The sequence below is a fragment of the Protomyctophum parallelum genome (genome assembly GCF_964188405.1).
Source record: "Protomyctophum parallelum genome assembly, chromosome: 23".
Taxonomy (NCBI): Eukaryota; Metazoa; Chordata; class Actinopteri; order Myctophiformes; family Myctophidae; genus Protomyctophum; species Protomyctophum parallelum.
The window spans coordinates 7,372,795-7,397,920 of NC_139715.1; the positions used below are offsets into that span (position 1 = coordinate 7,372,795).

Here is a 25,126-nt window from a genome sequence, read left to right on the forward strand (position 1 = left end):
GGAGCAGAGGGGAGGGGGCGGAGCTTTAGCGGAGATCTACGTATATCTCTGCTGTCCAACCAGATGAGACATTTTTGCATAATTATTCACAGAAGTCCAGAAAGCAGAGAATACACTGAATGTTCAAACTTCGTTTTTTTTTGGTGACATTGATGTCAAGAAAAGCCAAAAAAGCCAAAAAATCTACAAAAATGTGTTTTAAATGTCACAATCCCTTTAAGAGTAAGCACAATTTAAAGGTCTGTTTTTCTGACAGCAAGAACCTGCAGCTATTCTATGCTGTTCAAGTACAGCTATACAGTCGAGTGCTTCCGATATAAAAAAAAAGAAAAGAAAGAAAATTGGCTGACAGCTGCTATTCAGTTGAAATCTCTGACACACAGCAAACAATTTCCATCTGACATTGGAGAGCTTTGTGGTGAAGATGTCAGTGAAGATAAGATTCCTTTTACAAGCAATCCTTCAGAATAACATTTCGGAGAGTATGTAGCTACGGGCAAAATAAAAATCTGAATTTCACAGAGATGTTCCAAACAATTACTTCAAAACTATCTGGACTGAGATGACTTTGTCGCAGATGGAATTGGCTACATGTATTGATTAATCTAATAATGTACGATTCACTCAACGCAGCCCGGTTATTGCCTTGTAAAAATTATTATCCATATTAGACCTTCCTTGATCTCCATAGAGAAATGCAGGTGTCATAGCATGTTATGCTTTCGCTATTGAAAAATAGCAGATCTACAAGCTCATAGCGCGCCACCGAGTGGCGCGCTACGAGCTTGTAGGTCTGCTATTTTTGAAAAATCGAAGAACGACTGACATTTTTTAGAATCTGATCTCAGGTCAGAATGGGTCAATCAGACCAGTGTGTGTCCAGTGGAAACCTCGTATGAATCTGATCTGCATGGTGTGCAGGTGTCATAGCAGCAACGGCACTAAGCATGAAGCACGCGATAGGTACAGGTACAATTAAAAAAAATAGCATCTTATTCTGCACTTGGGTCTGATCGAGTTAAGATAATGTATATTCTATTATAAATATGAGCAGCATACGTAGAATGTCCAATCTATCACCAGTAATTAATATGAGCATATATTGCCTACCTGCTGGCACGAAGGTTTCATATGTGTACGGACAATGTCAAAATAGCACCTTTTTTTTTAAACTTCAGGTGGCATATAATGATGCTTTCGAATATTCCTGAGACTCCCAAGATGGACCAGTGCAAGTGAAATGTTTGTGACCGGTAATGTACCCACCTTTCATGCTGTACTGAGGAATTTTATGTTTAGATTCATGTGTAGATTGAGGGAATCAAAGAATGTATTAATTATGGCCTTAACAGGGATCACACAGAGTGATACAGTCTTCTCCTCATGTTTCTGGAAACACTGGAGGCAATGTTTATATGTTTTTAATTGACAAGGACTGCCTGGAGTGAAAATAGCCTGATACATAGGCTATCTCTGTGTTGTTGTTTTGTATTTACTGTCATGTTTTTCCCTGTTGTTTTGTTTGTATATGGACCCATTGTGTCTGAAATAAAGTTTTCAATCAACCTATGAATGTATATAAAAATCTATGATAAATTAAATGTACAGTACACTGCAGATTATCGACAAGTGGATGAGAGACTGGATATGATGTCTATTGTCTATACAAGTCAGAAGAACTCTAGTCTAAAGCAATAACAGCATGTCCAAACCAGAGTAATCTATAGTGAGAGAGTGGCAACCAGGGGGGCAGTCAGCCAGATATTTCGTGAAGCCTCATTTGAAATCGGTAGTTCATATAATGGCCTGTTGTGGCGCTGGGCTGGACCCAAAAAGCCCCATAGCTCCATAGAGGCCCATGTATTTTGGCCCAACTTCACCTAGACTGTATTACCTTAATAAACATGGTCATGAATACTTTCTTCTTCCAGTCACTAGTTTAAAGTCTCATTTCTAATGTCATAATATTCTTTTTGGAAAATTATGGTCCCATTAATTAAAAAAATGACCATAAAGAAAAAAAAACATCGCGTATGTTCTGAGGGGCGTGGCTACCGTTACAGTCTATGATCGGGATTCCCCTCCCACTCGAGTCAAAATAAAAACCAACGGAGAAGAAGGGGGGAAGTCCCGCCTCGTTGTCTGGGCAGCCAATGGCCAGCTGGTCCAAAACGGAGCCAGCCAATGGCCAGCTGGTACCAAACGGATCTAGAAAGATGGCGATTTACAATGAAGCGATTTCAGGCTTCATTTTACGTTCATGTTAGACCCGGAGAACGCTTTGTCCATATTTTTTACAGTCTATGGTGGCAACACTATATCGTCGTCTCCCATTGTAACAATGGAATGCGGAAGGTGTCATTCTATCTCAGGTCTGGAACTATATCCCATAGCAGCCCGCTTTTACTAGATTACTCTGGTCCAAACATATAGCGTGCACACTGGTCTGGTACAAACATAGTGTGCGTGTGGCACGTGCGTGTGTTAACAATTCCGATTGGACAGTTTATGTCAGCGATTCGGATTGGTGGAGGACTACATAAAGGCATCCCATAATGTTCCAACCTTACCTCATTTCACTCTCCTCTCCACCTCCCCCCCTTCCAGATCTAGTCTAGCATTATCTCCCGGGAGCCATCAAAATCAGGGAGGGGGGGAGGGGGGGCAGGCAGAAGCCAGAAGGGGGCTTTGCGGAGCGGTTGTTTGTGCACAACAGTGTGCCTTAACCCATTCTGAACGGGAACCCATTTTGGTGTTGGCATCATGTCGTGCTTTAGCTATTGAAAAATAGCAGATCTACAAGCTCATATCGCGCCACCGAGTGGCGCGATACGAGCTTGTAGGTCTGCTATTTTTGAAAAAAATCGAAGAACGACTGACATTTTTAGAATCTGATCTCAGGTCAGAATGGGTTCGTCAGACCAGCGTGTGTCCAGTGGAAACCTCGTATGAATCTGATCTCAGGTCAGAATGCCTTAAGGCCACGGCTCCCAAAAGTGGGGTCCGGCGACCCCCAGGGGTCCTTGAGGGAGTTCCAGGGGGTCCCCAGCTATTATAGGTCATTTGACTATAATATCTTTTGCTATTATTTTTTTTCAATTGGAATCCTGAAAAGTAACCTATTTATTTAATTTCAAATGCATTTAGTTAACTTTATGAACGAAATACAAATACATTGGACGTAAAAAAAAAACAGACAGGCTTATATGGTCAGCACACTCTATAGTAGAGAGGATTATCACAACAAAACAAAAAAATAAGTGATATTTGAATTAAGTGAAATCACTGAATATACCTTTAAGCTACTGACTGAAGTAATTCAAGCGGCTCATGTTTGCATGTTTGGAATTGTAACAGCTGAAATCAATATTATATCAGTATTCTGATATTTCACCTGCGGGGCACATTAAGTGCAGGTGGGGGAGCCAGCCGGTTGCCCATGTATGCTTTGCACCACCGAATACAAATCAGGCACTGCTGCTGCCGAGCCGTTTGGCTCGGGTGCAGCATTCCGATCTGCTGGCATCACTGCACCGCCCAGCCATAAACTGCTACAGGTGAAACATCTCCACACACACACACACACACACACACACACACACACAGCAGCCATCAACACAGTCAGAACAGCAAAACCACACAAGCTTCCAACAGAACCAAACAACAAACCCAAAGCCCAGCCAGGTTTGGGGTACAATGGCCGACCCCACGATTTTGGAGAGTCTTTATAGCTCACCGATTTTACTAATGTTTTGACCCACATCACATTATGGCAAAAATGTGCAAAAATGTATTCTAAACAAGACTTTTCATTAAATTGATGAATGTTAATGTTCCCATGAATAGAAAAAGGTGTCAAATTGAGATATACAAGCTCGTATCATAACGCGACGCTTTGTGAGCTTGATTTTTTTACTGATGTCGTAAAAAAGTCAGTAGTCTGGCACTAGCCTAGAACTTACTATAACATGAAAATACATGTTTTCTATTGGCTATTGCAAATCTAAGCGCTAGTATACTAGACAGTATATACGACTACACCTGTCCTGCAAACTGAAAGACCAATACTAGAGTAAGAGTTACAGTCCGAAAGCAACAATAGACTATCCATCCATACGGTTTGTTTCTGCATCCCTGGTCTCTTCAAAACATCCTCACGGAAACCGCACTTTTTTTTCCTTTGTCTCATAATATAATATTATGCCATTTGGTGAACGTGCTTTCATGCAACGCTCCCCGCCAGCAAAGCAACTGCGACTGCATTAAGTCATTCAGGACGGGAACCCCTTTTGGGGCGTTAAGCATTATGAAAAATAGCAGATCTACGAGCTTGTAGATCTCACAATCGTGAAAATGTGGCACAAATCTTTGAAAATATATTCTTTCACAGTGAACGCTTTTAACTCAAATCTTTGTTTCTGCAAAATCCCCCCCTTTTCCCTCACTGTATATGTTTATTTTCCCTTTTTACCTCCATTATGATGAATTCCTGTTCTGTTCAAGTGTCTATTTGTACGTCTCTAAATGTTTTGATGAATTGAACATGGTGGACCCTCTTGTAAACAAATGTAATGCTTAATTGGTTAACAGTCTTTGTTTGAGTTTGTGCTTGAAATGTACTGTAATTCTACAAACTGTTAATAGATATTTCAATCAATCAATCAATGCATCCCTCCCTGGAACAACATATTTTCAGATGGGGGTCCACAGCCAACAGATAATTCTGGGGGTCCTTGACAAGGTTGAGCACTACTGACATAGAAACAGGTTTTTTTCAGTTTTTTCAGAAAACAGTTTTTTGTTTTTTTTTTGTTTTGTTTTTTAGAATCGACCGCGGGTCTAAATGGGTTAATTACGGGCGCAGTCAATATATTCGCTCGTCTCTCTCTGCAACGTTTTTTCTCCAGGAGTGCGACGGTCTCGGTGGACCTGCATGAAGTCATTTCCAGCCGCTGCCTCAAACAGAGCTGCATTCTTTTCCCAAGAGGATCAATGTGCAGTGGGGGGGGGGGGGGAGAATCTAAAGTGCTGAGGGCAGCGTCTGCAGATTCAAAGTCAACTCAAGCATCAAGTGGATTGTGATATCAAAGGCTCCCGAAATAAGGCCCCCCCCTCCACCCATCCTGGAACTAATTCCATATGTAGTCCCCCCCCCCCCAGCAGGTGGATAAGGTTTTTAGTCTACTTTAACCCATTTTTACCTGAGATCAGATTCAAAAAATGTCTTCTACATCCTGACAGTTTTCTGAAAAAGCTATGGTTTCCATGTCAGTCGTTCTTCGATTTTTCAAAAAATAGCAGACCTACAAGCTCGTATGAGCTTGTAGATCTGCTATTTTTCAATACCAAAAAAAGGGGTTCCCGCCCAAAATGGATTAAAAGGAGCCATAGAATGATAAGGACCCTTTAATTGAGTGCCCTTGATTTGAGTAAATGGGAGAAGATGGTTTGCAGTTGGAAGAAGAATGTGTGGAATGGCATGGGAGAGCAGGGCTGTCACGATCAGGACATTTTAGTGGACGATTAAGACCATTACTGAAATGTACAAAGAAAGGACTGACACAAAAGACCGCCGGCACCAAAAATCTAAATGAACAATGTACTATGGCCAAAATAGCAGATCTACAAGCATCACAGTCCAGTGGTTCACAAACCCAACTCCCAGATTATATGAATTTTGATGCGGCCCCCCCATCTGCAAAGATTTTGTGCCAGGGACCCTGGCGAAGATTTGCGTGGTTAAATGTTTTTCATAATTGTTCAAGATTTTTCACTTTTCTTTGAGAAAGCAGATGTGACAAGATCACCACGCGTTGCATTGCAATACGTTGTGAGCTTGTAGATCGGTTATTTTCAAATACAGTCCTATGAAATAGGGTTAAAGTAAAGACAGACAATAAAGTCAGGAACCCCCTCAAGGACCCACTGGGTCCCCAGCCCAGATTCCTTTACTTTGAGAACGACCACTCAATCAACTGGAAAGTCCTTACCTCAGCAACTAACTCAGGATGTTCCAATATTATCAAGACAAATGGAAACACAAAGAGAGAGAGAGAGAGAGAGAAATAGAGAGAGAGAGAGAGAGAGAGAGAGAGAGAGAGAGACACTTGCGAGTCAAACTCTAACATATACAGTACAGTACATAACATTGTCAGTCTTTGCCAGCTGCTACAGGCAAGGCCAATAAGATGATATCTGGCTCCGAGTATCTTCAAGAGCCTTCTTCTTATCTTATTTCTTAGTTGCATTATTGTCGTTGTGTCTTTCACTCATGTCAAACCTTATTATAACATCAACTTTATTGTCGGTATTATTACGTATGTTTTTCCTGCGCAAGCAATTATGTTTCTTCGTGGATGCATTGCTCTATGGCCCAGTTAAAACATAACCGTGAGACCGTAAGCCAGCCAAATCATACCTCTGCACAGTCAGATAGTGCAGCGTTGTTCTTCCCACATACAGTATATACACGTACAGTACAGTCTATACTGTACTTTGAGCCTGCCTGACCCAAATAGGAGCTGACATGAGCTACATGTTTAAAAAAAAAAAGAACATATAGTCAAGTGTATGCTCAGACAGCCACCTTTCTAATTGGACCTGGGCAATGAGAAGAATGGCAGCTATTCAAAAGTAGGGCAGCGAGCGACACTCCTGCAGCACCTCAAAACTCTCCCAGAGAGAGAGAGAGAGAGAGAGAGAAACAATGATTTAAGGTCAAGTTATGCACCAGCACGAGGAAGGAACTGTCCAGGTCATATTGTAATACTATTGTGTATACTTTTGAGTAATCCCTGGCACAGAGCTACTTTCTCAAACACCTACCAATTACCCAAGAGGCCTAACACTACAGTGTATGATCGGCCTTGCCTGCGTGCCTCTTCTCCAGTCCTCTCCCCGACTCCCTGTGTGTCCTGACACGTTTCAGAGCCGTGACGTTATACCGACCGTCCTTGAACTCTGGCATGAAACCTGCGAGCGCCGCGGTGCTAAAAACGTGCTGATTTACTGCCACAGTCGCCATAAAGGGTGGATAGGAAATGGAACAAACTCTACCTCCCCCCTCCAACCCGTAGGTCATCCCTGTGGGGAGGGTCTCTCTGCTGCTTTTTTTTGAGTGGTGCAACCACTCCCTTACGGAGCTGTGTGTGTGGTGGGTGCCTGGGTGGGTATGAGCGCGAAAATAGCATGGTTGTTTTTCACAGGCCTGCACCCCGGGCCGTGGTCCCTGTGGGTCTGGAACTTCCGGGGACCCCCCCCCCCCCCACACACCACTCACTTCACATGGGTGTGATTTATTTATGAAGCCTGGCTGGGTCTTCGGAACACTTTACTCAGCAGTCTGCAGTGCCGAGGGACACCAACTTTATCGGGTAGCTCGGAGAGGGGGGAGCGAAAAAGCACAACACTGGATCCAAACACGCTTTGTGACCCAAATCTGGTGTGTGTGTGTTTATGTGTGTGTGTGTGTGTGTGTGTGTGTGTGTGTGTGTGTGTGTGTGTGTGTGTGTGAACATGCCCGCCGTTGTGTTGCATGAGTCATGTCACTCCGGCAGGTCGCTTTGAACTTGAAGGTTTAATTCACACTCTGGCCCCGTCTGTCAGCACGACGTCTGTAACGTTCATTCTGTGAATAATTTCAACCGTCTGAATCACCTGCGCGTGCGGCGACATAAACCAAAAAACTCGCTGCTCCCTCTCTCGACCGGTTCTGTGGCGGCCGCGTACCGCCCGTGTCACATGGGCGAATCAGGTGAATCAGGTGAAAAGTACATGTACTGCTGTGTGTGTGTGTGTGTGTGTGTGTGTGTGTGTGTGTGTGTGTGTGGGTGTGCGCACGCTATGATTCACGTGCTACTCATCTTCCTAATGCCTCTAAAACATTAGAAGATGTGTGGGAAACTACCGTGTCAAAAGCAAATTTATGTCAAAAGCAAATTTAGAATCCCTTCATTCAAAGAGGCTAGTGTCTAAACTTGACTGACGGAATATGTAACCAATTAGGTGACTACATTACCTCTAAAAAACTGTGCTAACCATAACCATATATCATTCCAGGTCATACAAATTAAATGTTCAAAAACAAAGTAAGAGACAGTGAGAGATTTTATTGCTGCATTTCAGCCTGTGTTGTTTTTGGCAGGAAATTTAGATTTTAGTTTAGTCTCTTGAATAGCTTCCATTTAGTCTTAGTCACATTTTTTTTTGTCACCCGGAATGTTTTAGTGTTAGTCTAGTTTCCTAAGATTTTAGTCGACTAAATCTACAGTTGATTTAGTCGACATAAATGCATTTTGGTGGGCCTCGATGCCGTCGTAATGGCTGATTCTCACTTGCTGGAAATAGCAGATCGTTCTGAGCGTTGTGAGCTTGTAGATCTGCTATTTTCAGCATACAACCAATATTGTAAAATGACTAAGATTTTTGTCCAGTTTTTATTTGCTGACGAAATTGTCAGTATATTTAGTCTCAGTTTTAGTCATCATATAGCTTAGTTTTCATTTAGTTTCCATGTAGTTTGTTAGTGAAAAAAAAGGTAGTCGACGAACATTTCTCGTCTTAGTTTTAGTCGACGAAATCAACACCGAGCGGTTTGAGGATGTCTCACCAGAGTTGCCAGGTCTGTGTGACAATTAAGGCCAACCAAAACTAAATCAAAACCATCCCAGTGTACAGCTAAACCCGCAACTCAAAATATCTCACCATATAGGGAGAGAGATGTGTAGTAACAAATTATCCACTGGTCACGTTCTTGTGCGCGCGGGCATCCATCCACTGCGTCTGCGTTCAAGGGCTTTCCCACCAGGCTTTGCCTCCCTCCCTCCCCCCTGCCACGGGGCAGGAACATCAGCCTGGGGAAACGTCAGACTGTGTACAAAACACTGGCCATAGCCTACAGGCAGCCACGCCCACGTCATCATCCCCATACCACCAGGACATGATCCTCCACTACAACCCAGTTCACGCACACTGAATCAGCCAACATCAGCTAACACAGGAAGCTTCATTAGTCTCGCGTACTAGCCAGACAACTATGCCACAATCTCCGTACATACTATGGAGTCTGGACCTACACCTCCCAAGAGCCGAGTAACTGTCTCTGTTGCTCATCAGAAAGATATTCCACCAATCACGAGTCACGACGCGGTGTTGTCACATTTGAAACACAACGAGACGGAAGCATAGTGTCATACTGTACGGTGGTGGCTCAGGGGTAGAGTGCCTGGATGGTAACCGTAAGGTTGCCAATTCGAACCCGGGCTCCCCCAGAGTTACTGTCGAAGTGTCCTTGAGCAAGACACTGAACCCCTAATTGCTCCCGATGTGCTAGTTGGTGCATTGCATGGTTTCCGCTGCCATCAGTGTATGAATGTGTGAATGTAATGCACAATCTCTGTAAAGCGCCTTGGATAAAGGCGCTATATAAATGCACCATTTATACTGTATGAGCTGGAGATTCATGTTATTTGTGCGCGGCCGCGGATAGTGAAAGAAGAAATAACGCTGAAAAAAGCAGTGAAAGAAGATAATGCTTGGAGTAGTAGTAGGACTTGTTTTGACCGTCAGAATGCAGTCAGAATGTCAGACTCACTCACATCTCAGACTCAACCTCAATTAGCACTCTTCTCTCCTTGTATCGCTTCTTAATCACCTTTATTTGATTTGACGTATATATGATACACAAAAGGTAGCTAAAATAGCAGCATTGAGCCGCTATATCCAAAGGATGCCGACAACTGAAGGCGAGTTCCATGGCTAATGGGAACTTGGAATTCTAGACCTCGAAGGGAAGGGTTGCGGTCTCGGTACCGCTGTATAGTACTGTTGATTTGTTTTTGGCACCTGGGCAGCTCTGTCATCCGTCCGAGGGGATTTCCATCCGCTGCGTTAATCCTTTTGAAAGCGGAGCGGTGGGGAGATAGGGAGGACGCTGAATGATGGATTAATGTGGTCAAAAGGACCATACCGGTTAGAATAGCTGATCTACAACCTTACGACGCGTGGCACGTTGTGACGCATTGTAAACGTGCATGCGTTGTGCTTGTAGATCTGCAATTTTTCTCCAACTGTACTTCGTCCCAGAACAGGGATGCTAGGAGTTCCTGGGGTGAAGTTATGTCGTTGTGTTATGTTAGAGGTTACAGGCTATTGGCGGATTAACTTATGAGACGTAGCCTGCGGAGTTAGTTCAGTCAGTCATACTCGAGGGAGTTCATGCCATGCTCAAAGGCGCATACTATACTCAAGGGGTTAATATGCTGCTTTACTATGTGAGTGTATTCAGTGTGTGCAAGACCCACATGTCATTCGCTGATGTGGCAGTCAGCTGACCAATTGGGCGGGCTACTTAAGCTCACTAGTCTGCATGCTCTTCCTGCCTTCCTCTGCACATGGTTCCTGGTTGTTCTGTGATGTTTGCTCCCACCACTACCCCAGCACCACCGGTGGGCTCTGTTATTTATGTTCCCCATGGGGGGGGTTTATTGTATATCTATCTCCCTGCTCTTAATGTTTAATAATGGTGTTTGATCGTGCCAAGCAGGGAGAAAATGCAGCAGAGCCGAACGCCAAGATAATATATTATATGCACACTTGTATTCTCATTCTATAATAAATTTTGGTTAAATCTACTCGTGAGTTGTCTGACTGAACTAGCTGTTCCAGAAGGGAAAATGAAGTCCACAACGCTAGCAGAGAAGGGAATCCTCCAAGTAACCTGCAGTGCTTTTCTGTTGTGTAGGAGTGTCACTGACTAACTGTATATAGATCAGATTCATACGAGGTTTTCCACTGGACACACACTGGTCTGATTGACCCATTCTGACCTGAGATCAGATTCTAAAAATGTCAGTCGTGCTTCGATTTAAAAAGAAATAGCAGACCTACAAGCTTGTAGCGCGCCACTCGGTGGCGCGCTATGAGCTTGTAGATCTGCTATTTTTCCAAGTAACCTGCAGTGCTTTTCTGTTGTGTAGGAGTGTCACTGACTAACCGTGACTACACCTGCTAAGACCAGCAACAGAACAGTAACAGAAGGACATTATGTTAGAGTTAGACTTTTTACTTTTAATAGAAGAAAACAAAAAAATGATATAGTATAAAGCAGTGGTCCGGGGACCACAAGTGGTCCTTGAGGGGGTTCCAGGTGGTCCCCAGGAAAATGTTGGAGAGTAGTTACCAAAAGGACCCTTATAGAACTTGAACTCTTTCAGAGTGTAAAATGAAACCATTTGGTTTCATTTTACGCTCTCAAGAGTTAGATTATTGTTAATTTACACAACTAGAGAGAATTAGAGAAGGACTTTCAACATTTGCCTGTTATCTCTCCTACGGTAACACATCAATACAGCATGGAATTGTGGACAAAAACCATATCCGACGACAACAAAATATTCTAAGTCTTGGGTCTGAGAGGCTAAATGTCATCAGTGGTCCGTGGCTCAAATGCCGAATAAATAATGGGCCTCCATGTGAAAAAGGTTGAAAGCCAGTGTCGACTCAACCCTGTAGTGTACTTCGCCAATCTCTTACTAAACTTCAGGTATAGATCAGCATCAACATGACGATGGCAGTGTAGGAAGGTTGACCTTTAACAGGTAATCACTCAATCATGTGCACGGCGCGGGCGTGCACATGCAAACACACACCTATAACACAGTAAACACACACACACTGTGATCCCACTTCCAAGAGAAATATAATTCACTGAGTCACTGAGACAAAAATAAATATGTACTCAGTGAAACAGAATTGTGCACTCAGGCAGAAGTGTGCGCGTGCGCGCACACACGCACACACACACACACACACACACACACACAGACACACAGACACACAGGTGTGGCAATAAGAGCGCCATGCTCAGAAGATTTACGCATCGACATAATACAATACAATTACTTAAAATGAAAACCAAACAAAAAACAAAACAATAACATACATATATAAGTACAGTATAATAAAATAATGGCACTTAGAATGGTATCAACAACAACATAGTCCTTATGGCCACAAGACCAAACAGCTGCAGAGAATACAATTAGACAATTTCCACCATTAAATAAGATAAATCATTAACCGTAATATATTGGATAAACCTTCCCCATATCTTATCAAACATCTTCTGTTTATTCTTCAAAGTATAAGTGATTCTTTCCAGAGGAAGACACAGTGATAACTCCCTAAACCACTGAGCAATACTGGGTTTGCCTATCTTTTTCCACGATAAGGCTATAGCCCTTTTGGCTTGTAGTAAACATAAATCCAGGAATCTTTGTTCGCTACTCTGAATCTTATGACCAGGTGGGTAAAGACGTAATAGAAACAGTTTTGGGTCAAGCTCAAAATCTATCGACAATATCTTCTGAATCTCCCTCCTCACTTCTTCCCAGAATTCTTTCACTCTTGGACATGCCAGAAGAGTGCTAATTGAGGTTGAGTCTGAGATGTGAGTGAGTCTGACATTCTGACTGCATTCTGACGGTCAAAACAAGTCCTACTACTCCAAGCATTTACTTCTTTCACTGCTTTTTTCAGCGTTATTTCTTCTCTCCAGCTCGTACAGTATGACACTATGCTTCCGTCTCGTTGTGTTTCCAATGTGACAACACCGCGTCGTGACAGGGGGCATAAACAACCACCGTTGACATACCACAAACAAAACTAATCTTTGAGCACAGAGATGCAGGCAGGCATCGAGACACCCGTACCCCCTCACCACCACCATGGTGGAATCTCACACAGCCATCAGACAGTCACAACAGGACTGATCGCAACAGGTCATTCATGTGCAATGAGAGCGCTCTGCATCAAGATGACGTGCTTTTCCCAGTACATTTCTGGCATCGAGCCCCATGCTCTTCTCTTCTCTAGACTAGAGTGACTTGAGAGAGCGGCAGCAGCATTTAACCTAGTTCCTCTGATCCTCCTCATCATGACAAAGAAACAGTAAACAGTACAACACGAACACAGACTCAAAAGGTCGCAGTGTCCCGGATAGTCTAATACATAGTGGTCCTCGGGCATTTATTTATTTATTTATGTCAAGGACCCACCATTCGGTTCATGCCTTCATAACTCAAGAGAAAGTGTACAAATTTGTCAAAAGTGTGTAAACACAAACATTGAAGACAAAAGTGAGGACACAAATTGTGACCCGCCAGAATGAGATCAGAAATATTCTCCAGCGGTTGCTCCTTGCGCGCCCCGCTCTAGAACAGAAATCAGGCCATGCCTAGGCCAGGCTATATTATCATTAAAATGTTAGTGATTGGCCCACAGGTCGAGGGTCATTGGTGAAGTGTAGCGTTAGCGTACGTCGCGAGGACGATGGAGAAGAAGTACGACAGACATACAGTCTTGCACACGAACGTCTGCTGAGCCGAATGCACACAGATGCAATTCCTGCAGCCGCTGGGATCCAAACGAGACCCGCCCTCCCTCCCTCCCTGCGAGGGAACGAACAAAGGAACTATTAGGAGCTCATCATCAGCGTTCATGCTTAATGGCGTACTCGTACATGACCTTTATTTACTTGATGGACGAGCGCGCCGACACACCCTCGCGAGCAGTAAATGAATAAGCACTCTCCCGGCTGGGGGAACTCTCAAACTTGAAGCTAATTAGTCAAATTAGAAATTACAGGCTGCGGAATTTGACCTGACGTAAGCTTTAATGTTTCCCCTGTTCCTTTTGAACTTTCGTAACGCATTTCTCCTGACAGTACACAAAACAGCACAAGGACTCTCTGATTCAATCTGTTGTTCCCGTTAACTCCAATTAAAATTATACTTGATTAAATACGGTCACAGTGGAATTGAATGTTTAAGATGTTTTGGTGTTTCATTATGAACAAGAAGCAACAACAAAAAAAAGACTTCATTTCCATTCGACTGTTATGTCTTGTTGCGACAGCACGTCGCATTTACTATGAAATCGTACATTTTTGTCCGTCAGTCACAGTCAGTGCATCACTCAAAATCCCCATACATGGGAAAGCCCCCTGGTCCCCAGGTCTCGTATTAAACTAAGGCCCGGCCCTACCTGGGCCCTCATCAAACCCTGTACACTCAAGACACTGCCCCCAGTGCCACCCTTAGAGCTGACCTGTTCTGACATTCCATATGTTGCTCTGACCTCATCAAACCCTGTACACTCAAGACAAGTACAATAATTAAAGTACAGAATTCATTCCATATGTTGATCTGACCCCCCATGCCAAAGCACCAGCGCTCGCCCAGCAGTCTGCTGTCACCCAGGCGGACTCGTGCACGGGCGAAGTCGCTTCTCACCCTTTAGGGCGAGGTCGCTTCTCGCCCTCAGGCGTCTTACTGGTTAGCTCTGCGTGTGTGTGTGAGTGAGTGTGTGTGTGTGCGCGTCTCTCACATACACACACACACACACATGTCACACACACCGTCTGTGTCATTGTCACCTGCACACGCATTCCTCGCTACGTGACCCAGAAGACCTCACACGTACCGTCTAGTTCTGTCACCACCTGTGCACTTTTACACACCGTCAGAGTGCAATCTAACACTGTGTGTGTGTGTGCCGTGCGTGCGTGGCGTGCGTGCGTGCGTGCGGTGGAGGCTACTGTAGTGTAAGCTCTATGATTTACGACGGACGCCTTCACCAGGCATGTTCCGAACATGAGGCAACATGAAAGCCATAAACCAGGGGTTCCCAAAGACTGACTCGTGACCCATTTCTGTGGGTTGGCTTGCGAGTACAGTAAACACCACCTTTTGTCAGTTCCCTACAAAGATATTATTTCAAAATATTCATTAAAAGAATTCTAAGAAGAAAAAATATTTTCATGAATAATAAAAAAATAAATAGAGAAGTAGTAGAAGTAGTGAAAAGAGACGATCTACAAGCTCACAGTGACGTGACGCGTTGTGACTTTATGAGCTTGTAGATCGGCTATTTTCAGTTTTCACCATACTAGTTTGGGTCCTGGGGGAGAGTAATAATTTCTCTCTTCGAGCTATAATGTCGGGTGTCGACTGTCCCGCCCGCCCACCGTCCGTCTCGCGTCTCCCCCTCCTCCGAACATTGCGGTGGGGAGCATAACTGAGGCTTTAACCCATTCTGACCTGAGATCAGATTCATACGAGGTTTCCGCCGGACACACACTGGTCTGATGAACCCATTCTGACCTGAGATCAGATTCTAAAAATGTCAGTCGTTCTTCGATTTTTCTAAAAATAGCAGACCTACAAGCTCGTATCGCGCCACTCGGTGGCGTGATATGAGCTTGTAGATCTGCTATTTTTAAATAGCTAAAGCATAACACGATGCCAACACCAAAATGGGTGCCCGTTCAGAATGGGTTAAGTGGTTAGCGGTGCATAAAGTTGTGCACTCACTGCAGCCTTTATGCCTGTACCCGGTCATCCACATGCTCACACTGACAGTCTGACACCGGTCCTGACTTCCAAGGAGCACATGGAGAAGGGCCATTTAATTCCACAAGGATTCCATTAGCATTCCACAGTGTCACACACTTAACCCCGAGACACGCACGACACATGGAAGCACAGAGACAGGCCAGACGGAGTGTGAGAGAGACAGACAGGCAGACAGACAGACAGGCATTACAGACAGATGCTGGGCACATTAATCAGGTTTGTTCTAATATAGAACGAGCCTGTGAGAAGCAGATAGATACATTTCCTTGTTTCGTTTTTTTTTTTGTTTTTTTGTCAAAATCACAAACTACCAGATGAAAAGCATTTCGACCCATGTGGTGTGTTTTCCCCCCCAACTGGGAGGTTGAGAGGCTTACCTCAAAAAGCCTGTCTTCCATTGTTGTTTCAAGCTATTGACAGACAGATAAATACTGAATAGGACGGACGGACAGACAGACCAGTAACACTCCCTGAGGGCGATATTGAAAATGTGTTTGCGTTAAATAAATAATAACTACATTAAATCCATTGGTACCACGGATCTTTTTTTTCCCCATTTCCTGAAGGGAACCGGGACATACAAGGTTTCCACCCGCCAGCGACAATATGAGTATACTGTCTGCCAAGTGTGCCACGTCCTAATTTATGCCGATGAAGACCCGCTGGGGACCAAGACATTGATGCAATAAACAGTGGGAGCAAACAACACAGTGTGTGGACGGACTCCGTTATCATCTTAATGCTGATCTTCTGTCTGTCCTCCAGCAACGACGCTTAATATGTTCTAAACACCATGCAGCAGTGGCGTAGACTACGTGGGGGGCGGCGGGGCTCGAGCCCCCCACGAGGAATTGGACCTGAATATATATATATATATATATATATATATATATATATATATATATATATTAGGGATGCACCGAAAATTCGGCCACCGAAAATATTCGGCCGAAAATGGCTACAAATGTATTTTCGGCCTATTCGGTTTCGGCTCAAATAAGCCGAAAAATATCACCGAATAGTAGTAGTGGTCCTAAAGTTGTGAATCGAACTAAACTGCGGGAAAAACAAAGATGTACAAGCCCAACGCGCTGTGCATTGCGACGGGTAGATAGCTTGTAGATCTGCTACTTTCAGCGCAGGAAGGGCGCATGCTTATGACGCTCATTAACTATGCATCAGCTCAGCCTGCAGCAGCCAGCAGTCACAACACAACACACGTCGCAGCAGTCACGGAATGCTTCAATGCACAGGCAGATCCGACACAACTTTATGGCATACATATGTGCTTTCATCCACGCTTCCATAGCCTTTTAAATCTTATTTCCCATCCACGGGCACAAGCAACGTGATATCAGCAGCTCTTCCACCCGATCTGTGGACGGGTGTTGTTCTGTTGACGAGGGAAGCTATAGCTAGCATGGGAGCTAACGTTAGTTTTAACACCTCACACTCGCTGCTGCGTTTACATGGGCAGACACAAAGACGAATGGGAATATCATTTGGAGCTTTAACAATGAATGATACTGTATCGTTGCGTCTGCCCATGTTTAATGGTCAGGGTTTCACTGTCCACAACTATAATGCACTTCCCAAAACTCAGAGACATGCCAAAATCCTATAAATTCAAACCCACCTCTGGAATATTGCTATCTCATTCCACTTTAATTTATTTTATTCCATAGTCTTAGTTTTTCTCTAATAAAGTTGTTTTTATTTGTTTTCTCATGTTCTCCTTGAAAAGTGTCTAAGTAGCCTACTCAGAGAAGCTTTATATAAATAATATTATCACTATTATTATTACTACTTGTTTTATTGCCTATGCTTATGTAGAAAATTAAATGCTCACTGCTCAGGTCAAATAGGCCTATTGATATGCGATTAATTGAGATTAATTAATCACAAAGCCTCCAATTAATTAGATGTTTTTTTAATGGACCCATAAGTGTTTATTATTTAAGTTAGGTTTTGCCATAATCATGTCTTTTGCCATAATCAGGTAGCTTTACAACAAATATGTATTCGGCTATTCGGTATTCGGTTTTCGGCCAACTGTTTCCTATATTCGGTATTCGGTTTCGGCCAAGAATTTCCCTTTCGGTGCATCCCTAATATATATATATATTCTCCTCGGTTCGTCCCGTTTGTACATTCTCGTCTTTGCATTGACTTTGTATGTAATCGCGCCGCTCTAACCATCCAAGTCTGAACGCACCTTAACCCATTCTGACCTGAGATCAGATTCAAAAAATGTCAGTAGTTCTTTGATTTTTCAAAAATAGCAGACCTACAAGCTCGTAGCGCGCCACTCGGTGGCGCGCTATGAGCTTGTAGGTCTGCTATTTTTCAATAGCTAAAGCATAACATGATGCTAACACCAAAATGGGTTCCCGTTCAGAATGGGTTAACACCTCTTTTGTCGTCACTGGCCCAGGGCCCGGGGAAAGGGGGGGGGGGGGGGGGGGGTGGCGTTGCCTGTCCTCTTGTACACATGCATCAGGCATGTGCGGGGGGAGGTGGGGGGGGGGGGGGGGGGGTTATAAAAACATTTCATCTCAGCCATGCAGCCTACATGTCTGCTACAAGGCCTACAAACATGCGATATCTCCATATACGGTATGATCTCTTTGTTGGATTATTTGACTAACCCGTTTCTATCCTGCGTTTTTTGTATTTGTATTTTTTGTACTCTTCTCACAGAAACTAAAACTACACAATGATGGACCGTGCACCCATTTCTTTATACCTGTAACCATGTGTCAACCCATTCTGACCCGAGATCAGATTCTAAAAACGTCTTCTGCATCCTGACAAGTTGTCTGAAAAAGCTATGTTTCTATGTCAGTCGTTCTTCGATTTTTCAAAAATAGCAGACCTACAAGCTCATAGCGCGCCGCCCACCGCATAACATAATGCTAACACCAAAAGGGGGTTCCCACCCAAAATGGGTTGTGACCGTAAAGCTGATTCTGATTACCAGAGTGTTTGTGCATGCTCTACAGTACAATTCTTCATCATTGCACTCGCCGTATAGCTACAACAGTGATGTCACAGTATGACAGTAGGTGATGGGGATCATGGCAATCGCCATCACGTGTGCATCACACGCACACACACCCACGGTGTAGGAGACCACGCAAGAGGACAACCTTCTCACCGGAAGCAGTTGCGGGTTCAGTGTCTTGCTCAAGGAGACTTTTGACACCAACTCTGGGGAGCCCGGGGATGGAACTGGGAACCATCTCTTTCCGCTCCACCTCCTGAGCCACTGCCTTGCCCCAATGGAATGTATAACCAAAGTAAACCTCGATTTCAAGGATTGCCATAACTCTCAAGAGTTACATACCTGTAAGCCTGCAGGGTCCATTTGGACTCTTGGGGACCGCAGACTTCACTTTGAGTGAAATAAACTTCTGCCCCACTATAATATTGGTTGTCAATGTCAGCTGTGAGGTCCCAGATCACAGCTGATTGTCATTCTAGCCGTCTAATCGGGGACCAATTCAAACTCAAGACGCTTAGGTGAATGCAATTTAATCCAACAAATATGGTAGAATAATTTAAAGCAGACAGACAGGGTCAGAGGGAGCAAAGTGGAGAACCACAAAAAAACAGAGCTACGTCATTGCATCAGCTACATCAGACTTCCACGTGCACACAGCACACCTGTGTGCACCTGACATCAGACAGCATAATTATAGACCACACTGTTTGTTCATCATCATCATTATTATCGTCAGACAAAAACAGAAAGACTTTGCTGGAACACAATGAGAGAAGTGGGACAACCCAACTGCACAAAACCCATGCGTTTTAGTTTAGACACATCCAAGTAAACCAAAAAGATGTTATGGAGATGAACAAAGGTGCTGCGTCATTCAGGGACAGGAAGAACCACCACTGCTGTGGCTGTCGTCAACTTCCAGTTAATGATCACTGATTTAAAGTGGGTCAAATGGACATCCAGTCCAGCTGTATGTACACAAGATTCAAGATTCAAGACTTTATTTGTTTCAGTGCACTAAAAACAGACATACAAAAAGACACATATTCACATCACATAATCACTCAGACGATACAAAAGCACAGACATCATTGTGAGGGGGACCAATAAATAAGAAGAATGCAAAACGTTACAATGCAAACATGCGATATCTCTAATACGGTATGATCTCTTTGTTGGATTATTTGACTGACCCGTTTCTATCCTGCATTTTTTGTATTTTCTCCAAAAATATTTTTTTAATCATGACAATTTTCGGAAAGATTTGAGGCACATTTTAACGATTTTTCAAAAATAGCAGAACTACAAGCTGGTGCGCTATGAGCTTGTAGATCTGCTATTTTTCAATAGCTAAATTATAACATAATGTATGTAACCGCTCTACCTCCATTCTCTCTCTCTTCTCACAGAAACTAAAACGCACACGCACCCACACCCACACACACACAGACACACCCACACACACACTTTCTATGGGGTGAGGGGTGGCCCCCACCCCGTATCTTTCTTTCTATTTCTATAATCAGAGCCTAAATTGCCTAAATAAATGCTCCATTCATTGTCAATGGCATTTAATGTTTGTGTTAGGACAATAATCTACACTATAGTTGATTCATATATTTAAGATTGCTGTTGTAAAATGTTGATTTGCGTAATGTTGATTTGTGTTCTGTATTCGGCTACATGCCCCTCAATTGTACTCCGTTTAAATATAGATGTTACGCTCTTACGCATGTTTCATGCATAAAAAACTACTTTTTATGTATGTGACGTATTGCCATGCTTTTTGTTTTTGCTTATTGTAAATCGCTCTGGATTAAGAGCGTCTGCTAAATGCCTAAATTGTAAATTGTAAATAAAGGTTATGATGATGACAAAAATAAAGCTAGCAGTAGTGTGGTTCCAGACTACCATATGGTGATGCAGACGAACTTGCCTGAAGCTTCATACATCAGTTACTTCCAAGTCATTAATGCTGACTTTAAAATGGACCTGGCAACAATCTGCTCCAAAATATTGGTTCTAATTAAATTCCCTCTCCAGCCTCTAGTGAGCCTACTGTTGGAATTCTATTGTATATCAGGTAGAACACAGTTTGTCAAACTTTTTCATTTCAAGGACAGCCATAACTTCCATTCGTACACTCTCAGAGTTACAGACCTGTAAGGGTCCCCCTAAACGAAAGGGTCACTTTGAGAACCACTGAGGTAGAACACTGTAATTCACCTCCTGCTGTTCGGCATCCAATTAATCTAGGTGGCAATTAAACTTATTTAACCCATTCTGACCGGGCACCCATTTTGGTGTTGGCATCATGTCGTGCTTTAGCTATTGAAAAATAGCAGATCTACAAGCTCATATCGCGCCACCGAGTGGCGCGATATGAGCTTGTAGGTCTGCTATTTTTGAAAAATCGAAGAACGACTGACATTTCTAGAATCTGATCTCAGGTCAGAATGGGTTAATCAGACCAGTGCGTGTCCAGTGGAAACCTCGTATGAATCTGATCTCAGGTCAGAATGGGTTAAATAAATAAGTGCCTAATTGGACCGCCCACCGCCAGCAGTATTTGGGTTTTAGGGAACAGGCAGCACCACTGGCTTGCTGAAAACATGCCCAGAGCAAATGTGAGCTGACTGACTGAGTCCCATCAAAATGTGAGTGACGGTGTGTCACCGATAATGACAACACCGTGACACCACAGATTCAGAAGAGTTTACTGGCGTCATTGTACTTCTGGTAATCCTCCTAATCCTCGGTGTTAACTTATCCGTTCGTTAACTTTGAGAGTGCACAAATGAATCCATTAACTGTGTCATTTGGTCACATTAAAAAGGAAATAAGTGCCTGGTAATTCCTGTCAGTCCTCCTGAGGATGCTGCCCGTCTGCTTAATGAATGATTAGTGCTTTCTAATCTCACAGCATCTCCTCTCGCATAGAGTTGTCCTGATACCATTTTTTTTCAGACTTCAGACAGAATACAAGTACTTCATTTTTACTTTTTTTTTGTACTCGCCGGACGCCGATACCGAGTACCGATACTAATACTTTTTTTTTGTTGAGTAACCACTTCTTTTACCCTTCTTTTTCTCATAGATGCAGATGGATCTCCGATCTACACTTTGTCAGTTGTCATTTATTCTTTTAGATCGGCTGTTTTTGGCGATTTGCTGCAGTGTTGGGTCAGACTTGCTCCTGTTGCATTCGTTCAGCCTATAGTGTCAATTGGATTTTTGGGTAGTCGGGTCAGAGTATCGGACCGGTTCAGAGTACTTGAGGGTGGTATCGGCCAGAGTACCCGATACCAGTATCGGTATATCGGAACAACTCTACTCTCGAATGAGCTATACGCAATTACGCAATATGCACAAGCCATAGAAACACTGATGATCGAACTTGAGAGAAAGAAGTCAACAGAATTTACAAATGAGCACTAAATAGCTGGTTGGAGACTGGAGATAACGTCACTTTCTTTCGTTACACTGATTGGCTAAAGGGGTTGTCTGTAAACGCTGTACTCCCGCAACCAACCATGCAACAGGGTCCAGAGTACTCCACACAAATGAATGGAAATGAGATTTCAAGGGCGAAATACATCTACCAAATTCTTTGATGTCACTTTGTTAACGTCGTCAATCGTGAATCAAGCAAATCATAAAATTGACTCATTTGGAGACGTCAAGGTCTAATAATATTGCCGAATTTCGTTGATAACGACAACACAGAACTACCAAAACTTCGCCCATTCAGGGCTTGACCCCTATTTTTTTTTTTAATCACACTTGCGTGAAGTGAGGGGCGCCCTTATCGTATTCGTCATACATCATCATACATCACGTGCTCAGCCAATCAAATCATTTCAAATTTGGTGCACACACTCACAGACACACAAAGCCCTCGCATCTGTTTTCACACTTTTTATCTATTTATCTGTGGAACCAAACTAAATGTAATGCCTCAACTCCTGTGGTCCCTATAGTTCAAATATGACTATTTTGGGGCGGTCACTCACGGCCTGAAAAGGTTGAGAACCACTGAGGTATACGACATGCACCTGCAGGTGGACAAGTAGTACTGCCTGAAGCTACTGAGCACAGTATGGCTATCTCGGACTTTCTAGAGCCTAGAAGACCAGGCAGGCATACGGTTAACATTAGTCTCTCATCATGCGAGAGACATGAGACACTGACTGAGATTTTTTTTGTTGGGTTCAAAATAAATGGTTAAAGTGAGACCCCCTGGAGGCTGGAACCCCCTCAAGCACCCCACTTTTTGAGAACCACTGCTGTAGCCATCGTTTGCACGTTCGCACACACACACACCCTAGTGATCCTACTACAGTGGTGTGTGAGTGTGATGGTCCAAGACGCACGTCGTAAAGTGTGCGTGCGTTTACAGTGTAAGCAGCTCTACAGCTGGTTGGTCTGACTCTGCATGCTGTACGTGTGTGTGTGTGTGTGTGTGTGTGTGTGTGTGTGTGTGTGTGTGTGTGTGTGTGTGTGTGTGTATGTGTGTGTGTGTGTGTGTGTCCAACACGCACTGCAACACCGGCGGGGCTCACTTCACACAGGAAACTCCCTGGTTTCGGCCCTCGTACCCGGTCCCTCCCCATTGACTTTACTTGTTTCAGCTAATCAGCTTTTCATTTGACCAAACATAATATAAGACAGCGCTCGGCTCGGGGTTATGTGATCGCTGCATGCCTGAGGTGTTTCCCCACCCACGCAATAATGCATGTTTATTTTATTTATTTTTTCATTTACCCGGTATGTATTTATTTGCGAATTGCGATTCCTTCCCGAAAACAATGACGCGACAAGCGACAATGTATCCAGTTTGTCGCTCTTTCCTTGCTTGGTTACAGTGTAACCAGTCAACCGTGTGTGTGACAGAATTTGACTTTTCCTTTATTCCAAACTGAAGCTAAAAACTGAACAGCTGTACGGAACAGTCACTATACGCGTCGCTGTAGTATAGTCGCTAGCGCCTTGTTCCTATCGGCAAGCGACACCGCCCTGCAATGGAGCTATTTCAATTATAATCATTATTCCAATCCTATAGTTCCTGGAATGCGACCATGCAGTGGCACCGCATTGGGGATTGGGGGGAGTGGGGGACAAACCACACTTATTATTATATGTTATCCTATATGCAATCACGTTGCGGTTGATCTGATCTCGAAACAGAATTGTGATTTATGAAATGTTCAACTCCACATTCGAAAGATAAGAAACGGTAGCTGTGTGTACTGTGTAGGCAGGCTATGCGTGCAGTCGTCCATTCAAATCCAGTTGAAAGCATTCCAGCAGAGGCAGAGCTGCCTTTCATACAGGTAGACAACACTCACACACGTATACAGCAAGGGCGTGTTCTGGTCGCAACACACTTTATTACAAACATACATGTTTCCTCCACAAGACTTCTATCTACATTTTTTTTAAACACACCGTCACCGGCTATATAGTCTACTTTATGGGTCTACACACACGAATGGACACCACGTTAACCTACATAATGGTAGCCTTAAAACACGAGAACCCAGACAGAATAGCCACACTCTCACACTTCAAAGCGCACACCACGTCTCCACTACATAACACCACACAACTGCAGGATTAATCCGAACAGCCGGGTGTATTGTCACTGTTCGGAAGGGAAAACTCACCATTTTACAGTGGAGGAGGTGTCATTCCGATTGCGACCGTTTTCCATCCACAAATATAACCATGAAATAGTTCGCCACTCTCTCCGGGCAGCCAGCAACAGAACAGAAGAACACACACAACACACCATAAGGTAGTCTGTCTGGTCTAGCTAGACACAGCAGCGCTCGCACACAGCACAGGCAGCCCTGGGTTACCGAAGGAATCACCCTGGCAGTGAGGAATCTCACACAGGGGGCAGTGCTTCTGCCTGACTAAGTTGGGGGGGGTCTGTCTGCTTGTAGTGCGAGAGGAGTGCGCTAGGGGGGACGTGTTTACTTTACATTACACACTATTTAAAAGAAACTTCAAGTGTACAAAAAGTAAAAATGCTTTTTAGCATTTTCTTTTCAGCTACTCTTCCCCCCCGCCCCCTGTCACCCTGTGCCAGACAGTGTCTCTGTCGTTTAATTTAATTAATTTCTATTCAACTGTGCTTAACCTTTAATTCTTGGCATGCATGGATAACATTTAGGCTACATTAACTGATTCAGTACATTGCCAAAGCAAGTGTGGGGGGAAAAAAGAAGAAATATATAAAGAAATATTTTTGGATTAGATATGGGGCATCGCCCATCGTAGGACTATTTTTTATTTTATTGCATCAATGAATATGCCTTGTATTCCAAATCCAACACACGTTCCACAGCAGGGGGTGCAGTGCCAGGTGTCAAGTAGGTCGGACCCCCATGCCTTACATAGAACCCCATATAGAGGCATAAAAGGGACACATACTGTAATAACTGGGCGGGGCATGCATTTCCAACTTGCATCGTTCCAAGTAGGCCAGTGCCCAACGGGCACCGCTGTAGAGGCCCCACGGGCGCCATTCTAGTTTATTTAAAATTAAAGCATTCTCTCACCTCACCTACTCACCTATCCCATAACCCTTGGGGGCACCACAGACAATCTGTTGACCAGCTCTCTCCATCCCTCTCTGTCCTCGGCAGCTCTCATTGCCACACTGAGTTTCAAGTGTGTCCATTCTCCGATGTTATCTTCCCAT

The 25,126-nt window shown here is 43.7% G+C and overlaps 1 protein-coding gene across 2 annotated transcripts in view; it reads right to left on the reverse strand.

Annotated features, from left to right (window-relative positions):
- The window catches only part of LOC310854400 (vang-like protein 1), a 148,351-nt gene extending 124,065 nt beyond the window's left edge, over positions 1 to 24,286 (reverse strand). For both annotated transcript variants that reach the window (XM_083759026.1, XM_083759025.1), the window contains exon 1: positions 24,080 to 24,286. The gene's annotated coding sequence lies outside the window, so the exon portion shown is untranslated. The remainder of the gene's footprint in view (positions 1 to 24,079) is intronic.
- Positions 24,287 to 25,126: the final 840 nt, after the last annotated feature.